Genomic DNA, 12,598 nt, shown 5'->3' with positions numbered 1-12,598 from the left:
AAAAACACTCCTTAGAGAAGTTTTATTGACTTCGGGGGATTTCAGCGCCACTGGAGCAACTGAAAGATCTGTTTCCAGAAAAGGCATGGATTTAGCTCAAGAAAAAGGCTTCCCCCAACACAAACAGCTGTTTCTTGTCACATAAGAAAGCAAAGCTGCAAAAGAAGTTGGGCATAAATTACAGGGTGAATAAAACTGCTGCTTCCCTGCAAAAATCCCTCACAAAAGTCTGGAGCATAGGAGGGTTTTCCGGCTCATGATGCAAGAGCCGTGGGCTGGGCTGAAGCTTGACATCAGGAGGAAACTGAAACCCAGCATTGGTGGAAGCTGCCTGTGATGCAGAGGTGAAGGCTGGATCTGGATGCTTCGGGGAGGTGAAAAAGGGGGACAGCCCGCGATCCAAAGAGCGAGAGAAGCAGGAGTCCATGAGTGGCAGTGGAGGAGAAACTGGGAGAAAGGGGCGGTCTGGCAGAATAGGAGGGCAGCCTCAGCATTTGTAGAAGGTAAATAAGCAATCGCAGTAAAATAAGGGGCAATTGGAGTGCAGAACGTCTGGTTGCTGCTGCTCTCCTGGTCTGGCTGGATTCCTTGCAGATGGTGTGTGCTGTTCTCTCCTCAGCACGTTTCTGTTCACTCGTGCAAGGCTTTACAGGGAATCTAGTGATCTACCTTAGTCTAAAAGCCTTGTTAAAAACTGTGAATCAACTCCAAACACAAAAGAATTAGTTTTCAATTGGTGATTTTTCTTTTCGAAGTACATTTGTATGGGGGAAAAAAAAGAGAGTTCAGAGACAGGTATGTCACATCCGTAAGATGGATGCGCTTTACGGGAGGGGGGATTGAAAGATAAAGATCTCCTGCAATTAGCTGCTGAACTTCATGTTTACTTTAGATCGCTTCCTTTAGGTCTGTTAGCAAGCTGTTAACACCTGCAGGGAACAGAGTCGCCAAAAAATCTTGGAGTATTTAAATAGTTCTGATTGTATTTTCGTGTGTTAAGAGAATGGTGTGAGATTGCAGAAGCAGGATATAAAGAGGGATCATAGTGGAAACTGACTGTGTGATGAGTGTAAACAAATCAGAAGTCAAATTAAGTCCTATTAAATCTGACTCAGAGATGATTTGCCTCAACTTGACTTCTGTGGGGTTGGAGGGTGTTTTCTCCTGTGCTACCTAAATGGTATCTGAGCATTGTGCAGATGCTGCCGAGTTAATCAAACGAACATTCATTCGAGCACGAGCATGAGCTTTTAGGGATGAGTGATCAGGGCATTTGCTGAGGCTGTAGGTCACACAGGACCCCCTCAAACTAAAATAACAGGGCACATCATCCTGTGTGTGGGTGGGAATGGGAGAAAAAGAAACCTCTCTCTTGGCATCTGACCCTACAATTGTGACACTGGCTCTGCCCTTGAAGAGAGAGATTTAGGGTTTTGTTTCCTGGTTTCAAGTAAATGTCTTATCTAGGATCTAGTATCCACTATCCACCAGTATGCTGAGAGGCAGCAATAATGAATTTTTCCATCACATCCAGGGGAGGCTGATGGCAGCACTGCACCTCTCTGGCATTACACGCTCTAATTACATGCCAGGTTTTCAAGAGATGCTGAGGCATCACAGAAGAGAGAAAACAGATAAAAGCCAAGACTCCAGAAAAAAAAAAAATGACAGACCAGATCAGACAAACACCAACAGAGAAAATGCAGCTCATTTCATGGGTAAAAAACAGCTATCACAAACACAGGCTGCAGTAGCTGGAATTAACTGCACTCCAGAGGGATGATGCAGCACCTATGTTTTGAAGATCTCAATGACTCTCCAGCCACACACCAGTCCTGTGCTCAGCACTCTTTGGCAGGAGGCCAGGATGGTTATGCACTTAACTCCCTTCTCAAAAGACTTTTCCACAGGTATATGAGAATGGGGGATTTGATGGAGTCATTAGGCGTAATATTTTAAATTAACAGTAACCAAACAACTCAGTTTTTTGCTCAAAGATGATCCAAATTTTGGACAGGGCCTAAATAAGCTTGGTTCAGGTCAGTGTACAGAAGCACCTACACCTGTTTCGAGAATAACTCTAATATTTCTAAAACATATCAATATGTGTATGAATCATAGTTTTGAAAGACTGCAACTATTTTGGACTAAGGCATTTAAGGATTACAGGTGTTTTTGACCACCAGTGTTGGTTTCCTGCAAATCTGAGTCTCTGTCTTTGCAGAGTGATTTTGTTCTTGGCTGTTATTATGTTTACTGTAATTATAACTTATTTTTAGGAGTCCACTTCATGTTTCAGGCACAAGTATGTTTCTGAAGTATTGAAAAACAGCAGTGTCCTCTTGTCAAGAAAAGCGAGAAAATGGGAATAGCCAGTACTTGCATTTATATAACATCAGTTGCCCAAGATCCAGGGAATTTTCATTAAAAGGTTATGTGATAGCTGCAGATCTATCCCTGACTATGCTGAATATGATGGAGTACATGCAGACTCAGACCTCCAGAATTTGCATGGGAAAGAAAACTTGGAAAAATGGGAAGATAGGATACTCTGGATGACACCTGGGGGGCCACGCATGAAGAAAGGGACAACCTTAAGCTCTAGTAAAGTTGCCAGGTGGCTTTTACAGCTCAAGCTTACCTGTCTAGAGCTTTGGTACTATAGACAATATTGGTATAGGATTAAATTAGAATCCCTTTTTGTTGAGTTCTCTGAGCATCAGTTTGGTAATTTTACCTCTATCTCCTTTTCAGACCAGTTTTTACTTGGAAACTATTTTTTAAATTGGGATGTGGGAGGCTTACTAGGTCACAGAAAGTGACAGACTGGAGATGTAATCAATAGTTCATTTCTGGGAAAGAGGGTGCCAGAGGAGGTGATGCAGGACAGGTAAATTGCTCTAATGGGGCTCAGAGTCATAGACCGAGAAAATTACTTTTTATTGCCTTTGCTCATCATCGTCAGTTCTAACCCTTGGTGTTCATTTATTAACTTTGCAATGATTCTCTAAAGAATTGGGATGCATTTGCCTTACAAAACTCTCAGGAGTGTGATTCTTGCTGTTTGGGTATTAAGACACGTAGTAAAATATTTAAAGTTATTGATTATAACTGTCAATACAGTCTCTGTTAGGAAAATTAGCTTTAATTAGTAAAAAAATAAAAAAAAAGAGCTCACTAATAAATCTCGCTGTGTCTCTCTGGGCTTACAAATGAGGATGAAGAATCACTGAGGAGCTTCCACCTCCCTTTTTCAGGAACAGAAGGGGAAGTACAACCTCTGAAGTGAAATTTCACACTACTGTCTTTGCCCTTTAAGTTAGAAGAGAACCCTTCTGTGTGGCAAGTTTAACCACAGGCAGCATTTCTGCATTCTTAGCTACTCATGTGGTTTTAGCAAAATGCCACTTTTTGGAGCTCTAAGACTGGGCCAATCAGCAGTTCCAGTTTGTGAACTCAGTTATATATATCCCAACTTGAGATCTGAGAAGGAAATAGCTGCTGGCCTGTTTTTACTGGCAGTGTGAGAACTGTGTGCTCAGTTATCAGTTCTGTTTTGCTGCTGCTCCTGTCAATATCTTACAAGTGATTTTACAAGTACAAATTGCGTGTGATCATCTTTGTTGGAGGGACTGTATTTTCCACGTGATCCCAGCAAGGAGTCAATATTCTGTAGTAGTTCCCAAACTTTTAACTGCTGTCTTCTCTGTTAAAGACCTTTCTTATATTTCAGTCATGATCATTTTACAGTTACTTTTAGTATTTCAATTCTGAAATACCTTTCAGCATCCTAGTAAGGGGCTTTTGTCTATCCTTGATTAAATGATGCAGTGTATGACATTTCAAGCTTGCAACATTCTGTTCTGAAAAGTGAGTATCATTCAGTTTCAGTGCCTTTGTACTTGTTCATGTAAAGGTAACCATATATAGACCAAGAACCTCAAGTTCAATGGGTAACTAAATTTTGGAAATAAGACAACAGCTGGTGGAATTTCTTAGCAATGGGCAGCTTTCTAGACCTGCAGCTGAAACTGATACACTTCACACTTAGACAGCTAATAATAAAAATACCAGTTCACACCTCAGTAGATCTGTTTCTCAAGAAGTTTGTATTGTTTATGGTGAAACCAAAAAAATATTGCTGTGTTGTATGTTGGAGCAATCCACATCTTCTGGTGGCTTCTGGCCTGGGATTAAAATCACCAGAAAACCAATAGTGTTGTTACTTGCAAAACAGTTTAAGCTCAGCAAAAGTGGCATGGCTCCTGCTTCTTTTCATTTCAGCTTTTGATATCTCTTAAGGCTTAGAACAAAATGAGAGGTGTTATTAGTTAGGTAAATGAATACCATCTACAGCACTTTTCTTTATCTGACAAAGGAAAAAAATGGCTTCAGTTAGGTCTGAAAGCAAATTGCTTGTGGTCCTGGGCCTCAAAACTCACCAGATTTTCTGGGCCACATACTGAATTATTTTTTTATATGAGATTTTCACTGTTGATTATTTTTTGGCAGCATTACATAGATAGAGAGAAAAGAAAATCTGTCCTGAAACAGATTAATAAAGTTTTGTAGAATTTCAAGGCAAAGTTATTAAGTGGACTTGTGGGAGCATTCATTGAACATTACAAGAGGTTGCTAGGAGAAACTGTGGAATTTCCTTGGAACTTCCCTGAGCAGACTGCCACAGTTTAGGGTAGACCTTTCTCCCAGGGGAATGTAGGAACAGAGAATTTCCAGAAGTTACAACCTTCAATAAATTGTCCCTGGCCATGGCAGGTGGGGATATTAGGCAGAAATCATTGGCTGTGAGGGTGGTGAGGCCCTGGCACAGGTTGCCCAGAGAAGCTGTGGCTGCCCCATCCCTGGAAGTGCCCAAGGCCAGGTTGGATGGGGCTTGGAGCAACCTGGGACAGTGGAAGGTGTCCCTGCCCATGGCAGGGGGTGAAATGAGATGAGCTTTAAGGTCCCTTCCAATCAAAACCATTCTGTGATTCCATGATTAGAACACAGCTCTTGCTGCCTTACAGCAAAACTGAGATAGAACTTCCTCCTAACATCTGATCCAAATCTCTCCCCTTTTAGTTTAAAACCTTTCCTCTTTTCTGATCACACTCTGCCCTTGTAAAAAGTTGCTCTCCATACTTTTTATAATCCCCCTTTAAGCACTAGAAGGCCACAGTAAGGTGTCCCTGGAGCCTTCTCTTCTCCATGTGAACACCCCCATCTCTCCCAGCCTACCTTCACAGCAGAGGAGCTCCAGCTCTTGGAGCATCTCCATGGCCTCCTCTGGGCCTGCTACAACAGGTTCCCACATCTTCCTTGTGCTGAGGATCCCAGACCTGGATTCAGCACTCTAGGTGTAGGCTCACTAGGGCAGAGTAGAGGGGGAGAATCTCCTCCCTTGACCTGCTGGTCACATCTAAATTAGTCATTTAAGCACTTTCTGAAGTCAGTGGGGAGAGAGGAGCACACCCAAGGGCTGATTTGCCTCAGTACCTACCTGAAAAAGAAATGGAACTTTCTTTGGAGGTGCCCTTTTTCATCTGCTGGTCATATCAGTTGTCTGCTGAACAGCTTTTCTACAGATTATCACCAAGAGCGCTAACATTCAATCAGACAAATTCTGGGTTTTTATGCACCACACGCATGTTCTGAGCAGGCCCAGGACACTTTTCTTCCAGAAAGGAAGCTGTATTTAATTTTTTAAAAACTTCAGTTCAGAAAAAACCACAGAATATGTCTTTAATGCTATCAAGATTGAGTGTTAATCAGATATTTTCTCTGTCACTTCTTTTTTAAAAAGAATCTTTTTGTAAAATGTGATATCCAAAAAATGTAGTTTCTACTATTTGCAGTAAACAGAGCAAAGACAGGTAAAGCAGGCTAGTGCCTGACCTTTGGAAGCTGAACATGTAAAGAGAGGACATTGGGATCATGAAATTAAGGAGCTGAGTACATTTTTTTTTAATGCAATTTCTTTTAGTCAGATGGTAGTCTGAAAGTCTACTGTGTTATTTACAGTTAAAATATTTGAGTGAATGGACTTTGCATTACTATTTTGTGTTAAGAATTATCAGTGTAAAACAAGAACAGGGCTTGTAGTTCTCATTAATCTACATGTAGGACGTTCCATTGGTTCCCAGGGAAACCATTACGGTAGCATTTGAAGAGTACAAATGAAAAAATATGATGAAGCACAGTTGGAGGCACAATCTCTTACAGAAGGCTCTGAGAGTGAGTGAGTAACCCTAAATAATAACTAGATTTGAGGTGGTTTCCCATTAGTGAATGAGGACCTAACAATTGATCCTAAGAGAATGCAGAGTATTAAATGAAGAAAGAAAGAAAGAAAGAAAAGTAATTTTAGAGATGTGACGTAGTGTTTTCAGCCTACATAAGACTTTAATCCTCAGACCTGCTATTCTAAAACTATCAGCTGGCGTTAATCAGGAATGCTTACAGCAGGGATTGAAATGGTCAGTTCACTCCTTTTTTTTCCAATCAAATTTTGCTCTCAACTACACTGCTGTCCCGTGTACTTGTGCAGGTAGGATTTGGTACATAATTTCATCTTCTTTTGATTGCAAGCCAAATGAAAAATTGTGTTTGACTCGCTATACAAGCTGGTTAGTTTTCCCTCTAGATATTCACTAGCCTGTATAAAACCCACCATTTTTTAGGTGATTTAAAATGTGTTTTCAGTGTGTTTTTAGGAGGTCTGGACAGAGCTGAGCCGTTGTTCCTAACCTTGTCCTGTAGTGGAGTGGTTCCGTAGGATGGGGGATTTTTCAGTCTGGCTGGTTCATGTCACTGAGTTTGTGCCTCTGATTCCAAGTACCCTCCCAGCCTCTTACACCTTCCCCCCTGGAGTTTTCCTTATGCAGGGCAGGAGGGATCATACTGGGATTGTAGATTAGACCCTGGGGACAGATAGGAAGGCAGGCAGTGTCACATGCCGAGTGACACAATTTCAACATCACTGTCTTTATCTGCAGTGAAGCAACATCTCTTATTAACTAACCCGTGTGGTGGTGCTCACCATCCTTTCTGAGTCAGATGACCTCTTTCCTCGGGGCTGGAAGGAGCTGCCTGGGTGTCAAGATAAGCAAAGTCCTTGCCTCTCTCAATAGCTTGGCTCTGTTTTTGCTTGTGATAGATGACTCTCCAGATTCTGAGAAAGCTTTGTCTGTTACCCTCCCATATTAGACCAACATCTGAGCAATAGTCAAAGTCAGTGGCTCCAGGTTGTTGTGTGAGTCCTTTTCAAATCAGACAGTGACCTTTTCTGGAAGGGACAAACTACAATAATGTGCCATACTCAGGGCTGGCCATTGCATAGCACACTAAAAGCTATCACCCCAAAACTGGAAAGACTCTTAAGCTTGATACCATCTTCAGGTGTTGAAAATTTGCCCAGCTGGGGCTGATGGGTCTGGTCCTCTCTTTCACAGAAATCCCAAATGGTTCAGGCTGGAAGGAACCGCAGTGAGTCATCTGGTCCCCTGCTCCTGGAGGGCCATTGCAGAGCATGTGGCACAGGATTGTGTCCAGATGGTTCTGGATTATTCCCGGTGAGGGAAACTCCACATCTTGTCTGAGTAGCCTGTTCAGTGCTCGGTCACTGCACAGCAAAGAAGATCTTTTTCATGTTCAGGTGGAAATTCCTGGGCATCAGTTTGTGCCCATTCCTCTTGTCCCATTGCTGAACCCCCCACCCCGAGCAGAGCCTGGTCCATCCTCTGCCCCCTCCCTGCAGGCACTGACAGACGTGAGGTCTCCTCTCAGTGTCTCCTCTTGAGGCTGAAGAGCCCCAGTTCCCTCAGCCTTTCCTTGTCAGGGAGATGCTCCACTCCCTTCCCAATCTCTGTCAAGCTCCACTGGACTTGCTCCAGGAGCATTTTGTGCATGGATGAAGTGAGGGAACAGTGCTGGATGCCCTTTTTCCTGAGCAAGCACATCCCTCTCTGACCCATATTGAAAATCTTTGCTACACACTGGCATGTTACGAATTTCCTGGTGGATGTTGTGCACTTCTCCATGTGCAGGGATGCTGGGTGGAGCTGCAGTGCAGTACAGCTTTGCAGTGGGTATGGTTCATAACCAGAGTGTTGTTTTAAAGCCTTTTAGTAGTGGAAGTGTCGTGGATGAATTCTTCATCCACTCTAACTAGGTGAAATTTCATTTATCATCGGAGATCCTTGCTTTTCAAGAGTTTATTCCTTTTCAGTTCCATGGCTGGAGACTTAAAAAATAAACTTCACATCTTGTTAGTTTATTGTCATTTTGAGCACTCATTCTCTGAAGCCCAGGGTTATTATTTTGTCCGAGTCTTGCATTGTATAATAGGGAAGAGTTTGTGCCCTTCAGAGTGGCCTTAAATAGCAGTAGCGCAAAGGAAAGTGATCAGATGCCATTAGCAGCCTTCTGCTGGATTAATGGCCAGCAAAATCTGGTGGAGATGCCTGGAGCTTTCTAGCATCACTGCTGTGACTTTGGACATAATTGCCCATGAGCAGCTACACAACATCCAGCTCGGTTACGCAACATCCAGCTCAGCCACAGCACCCGCATGTCCCTCCCCACCAGCTCTCCTAACTGAGGCAAACAGAGGCCAAGCCCTTCTCCTGAGGTGTCACAGGGTGAGGCAGCAGCTCTCCTCTGGTCGAAATCCTCCATCTCCGCATGGCTCTTGGGCTTTCTGTCCCGGCCACCTGAGTGAAACATCTTTATCTTCCTGCCTGCTTGGATGGGGTGGTTTCGTTGGAAAATCAGCCTGTGCCGTGCAAAAATAGAGAGATGTGATAGAGACGTGACACTGTGCTGTCCAAAGATTCAGCAGGGCTTGCTTGAAAATGCCACAAGTCACTTTTTCAGGCCATCATTTTGCAAACACTTTCAGCTGACAGAAGAGTCCAATCTTCTCACTCCTTCATCTCTATCTTCCTCTCTAGCATCCCTTCTTCTGTTGTTCTGGGGTCTGTTTGTGTGCTGGGAAGCTAACCTTTCTAAATTGTTTTTCTTCTGGGTTTATTCTAAACTGGATTACCTCTCTGTTAATCATGAAAAACCCATGGCAACACTAATGCTGTGCAAGAGAAGGAGCAGGGCAAGAGCAGACACAGGTAGATGAGAACAGGACAGGTGTGATTTTTCCATTTGTATTCCAGCTTAAGCCAGGTTGTAGTGCTTTTAAGGCTGCAGCTTCATGTTTTCTTCAGCCATTAAAACACCATTCTGCCCCAGCACACCGTGAACTTTTCCATAAAATAATGTAGTCTGGAACACCTAGTTGGAAGTGTTTGAGAAAATCATATTTTTTTTTTCTTTTTAATTAGGGTCTATTAGACCAGATGCTGCACTTTCATTAACCAGTTGCACGGATGTAGGAGAGTCAAAGAAAACCTTATCTGTACCCAAAATACAAAATAATTATATAATTCAGTCTCTTCCAAATCAGGAGATGCTATTTCACCCCAGGGTATCTTTCAAGCAAATGCACAGACCAGGCTGCAGACGCAGAAAATGTGAGAGGAGGAGAAGAGGCCTTTGACAACCTCCCCAAGCTGGGAGGCAAAGGTCAGAGAGGGGAAGGGAGCTGTTGTACTTTGGATGTTCGGCTTGTCAGAATTTGTTTAGTGAAAAAACAGAAATGTTTCCCAAAGCTCCTTTCCTGGTCCCTGGGTACATCTGTTATTTTTTTTTTTCCCGAAAATGAACTAAAATAACACAGTGGGGAAAAGTTAACTCCCTAACGTCAGACACGGGGAAGTAGTGATGCCCACTTCTGGCTATCCCGTTCTGTGTATGAGGGGGGAATTGCCACCCTCTACCCTCCCTGAAAGAGTTGAGAACAAAGAGGTGCCGAGCAGCATGTTCAGGAGATGATGTTGCTGTGGAACTTCTGGAGAAGAGGATCTGACCAGCTCCTGGGAATGCCTGACACCCAACTCGGTGACCTTTATGTGATGTAGCTCATCTTTAACCCAAGCAGGATTTTGGGATGAAACCTGGGAGGAAATTGGGATGAAAATCCTGATTACCTCCCCTCTTAGTTGTCACAGAGCACCTTTGTAAAAGACTGTAGCCCAAGCAAAAATGAGTCAGGGACATGTGGGGTTTGAGATTCCAAGAGAGCCTTTCACAAGGCCTGAAACAGGAACAGGAGTAGGGAAAACACGACAACGTCACTTGGAGCCAAGCAGGAACTCACCTGCACTAAAAAATGTCTCCTAAAGAAGGCAACCTCTCTTCTACGCTTGCTGCCAATTGTACTTGATTATTCAGGTTTCTGTGGGGGTGTTTTCCTTTGCTCCATTCCTAAGAGCTTATTTTTCCAAAAGTGATCTGAATCTTGTTGCAGGTAATCCATCACCTGTGAGATCATGACTCTTCCAAAAAGCTGTGAACATTTTGCCCTCAGAAACTAAGAAAATTCGTGTTGAAAATCCATAACCACCTTTTTCAAGGCATCAGTCCCACAAAGGTGCATTCGTTCTTTTTAAAGTAATGGTTGTGTGTTTGCCTCCCCACTAAAAAAGGTGGGGTGGGAGTTTGGCTGGGTTTGATTCCCATGAAGCTGATTGAAGTTTTCCTGCTGGAGTCCATCAGGTACTTTCAAGCCAGGGAGCATTTATGTACAACACACCTGTTTCCAATAGCTCCACCACCTCCACAAAGACAGCTGCAGCAGAAAGCCCTGTTCATTCTGGGGAAAGCACATTTTATAATAGCTTCCCATCCCCCAGCCAGATGGGAATCAAGCTGAGGCAGCTGCAGTCCAGGTCCCATGAGAAATACTACAAAAAGTGCAATTAAAATAATTAGTTAATGCCTTTTTATCCAGCATGGTAACAAATAGGGAAAAAGAGCTTGAAATAGCTATTCTGTTTATCAGTCCAGCGTGATATTGGATGCTTCCCAGGGTTGCTGTAAGCTCTCCCTAGGGCTTTAAAAGCTTGTGGGTGCTTGGCCAGTTGCTGGATTAAGGATCTCTATTACTGGTGGTAGCAGGGATGGGTTAAAACCACTTGAGCAATACATTTTGCTGTAAGAACATAAAAAAAAAAAGAAAAAAAAAAAAAAAAAGAAACAAAAAAAAAAAAAAAAAGAAAAAAAAGAAAAAAAGTTTGAATTGATAATAAAGTGATTTAGATTCTGCTCCCTCCCTTGGAAATCAAGATTGCCTCCCATTGATTTCAGCATGTACTGGCTTAGATTCTGATTAAGCAGAATTTGCCTGATGATTCAACTTTATGGGGGATGTACAAACAAAAAATACATGGCCAAATACGTCCCTGGCACAATTCAGTGAAATCTGGCATTTACCCAGTCATTGGCTGCTTGTTGTTTGAGGGTTTCTCTGCTACCCTGCAAATGGTGCAGCAAGTGAAGGTTTCTTTGCAGGCATTCAAATTCCTTTTCTTGAATTGTTCTTAGCAAATAAAGAAGTACACCAGGAGCTCTGCCCCCAGTAAGCTGTATTTGTTATTGCCATAGCAGGTGTTATTTATTCTGTAGGCAAGTGACATGGCCAAAGGGTGAAACATAACCTAAAAACCACGAAAGAGTCTCTTAATAATCTCTAGATTCTTCAATTTCACTCTAAGACTTCTTCCAGGGGCCGAATTATGCAAACATGAGTATTTTTTTCATTTTATATTCCTGTCATCACTCCCTGTCATCCCTGTGGGGTGACCTGGAGGTCAGGCATGTTAGTGAAGAGCATGAAAATAAGGAAATGTTGAATAATAAATGCTTCAGGTCATGCAAGCTGTCCCTATCTCCCACCTTCCTGGCAGATGATTACAGAATAGCCAAGCAGAGCAAGGTCTCAGTGGCTCACAAAGTGGTTCTGGAGTGTTTGTACCCAGCCTGTGAATCTGTCAATGCTCTTACCCTTTGCATGGGTCATCAAAGGAGTTTTTGAAGCACAGTAAGGACTTTGGGTTGAGGCAGGAAGTTCCAAAAGCTACATGCCATGTAACTGGGCATTTCCTTTTAACAGTTTCAAATTATTTTACTATTGTTGCTTTTGAAATTCTTTCAGTTCTATGAGAAATGGTATTACAAAGTATCTGATTCTCTTACCTTGTCTGGAAATGTAAATCCCGGCCTCTACGCATCCCAGACCATTTCTTAATGTTACTGGGGGAGAAAGAAACATCCCAGATTTACCTTGTCTTCCTTCTGTCTGTGAGAGGAGGGTTAATAATAGAAGTGGGAAGAAGGGTTAGCAAAGGGGAGTGCTATTCATGTGGACAGAATGCCAGTAGCAAAGCTGGCACATGTTGTTCCATTCGCATGAAAGTATGTTTTATTCATTTGCTGATGATCATCTACAGTAGCTATGAGAGAGAAATAAGAGGGCCAGAGTATAGTCAGGTGAAATGCTGTGGCTTTGTCCCCCTTCTGTGGTATAAGTCTGCAGGAAATGTGATTTTCTGCGACAACTTCACTTGATATAATATAGGCACTTTCCGGGGATTAACTATTAAGGGGAAAACAATCATAACTCAACTCTTTTATGTTATTTACTTGACATCAACTTGTTTCCATGCTATTTTCACACTTGGCCCTCTTGCCATCCCACCTGCAACTG

General features: G+C 42.7%; 1 protein-coding gene across 2 annotated transcripts in view; it reads left to right on the top strand.

Annotated features, from left to right (window-relative positions):
• Positions 1 to 433: 433 nt before the first annotated feature.
• Positions 434 to 12,598, top strand: part of ST8SIA5 (ST8 alpha-N-acetyl-neuraminide alpha-2,8-sialyltransferase 5) — a 68,706-nt gene continuing 56,541 nt past the window's right edge. The window contains exon 1 of one of the 2 annotated variants that reach the window (XM_027720003.2): positions 434 to 503. The gene's annotated coding sequence lies outside the window, so the exon portion shown is untranslated. The remainder of the gene's footprint in view (positions 504 to 12,598) is intronic. The other variant, XM_027720006.2, reaches the window with a different exon arrangement.

Source organism: Pipra filicauda, unplaced genomic scaffold (assembly GCF_003945595.2).
Source record: "Pipra filicauda isolate LSUMZ 115617 unplaced genomic scaffold, ASM394559v2 scaffold215_size1667880_pilon, whole genome shotgun sequence".
Lineage (NCBI taxonomy): Eukaryota > Metazoa > Chordata > Aves > Passeriformes > Pipridae > Pipra > Pipra filicauda.
Note: the sequence above shows the minus strand (reverse complement) of the source record. Positions and strands in the feature narration are given on the sequence as shown.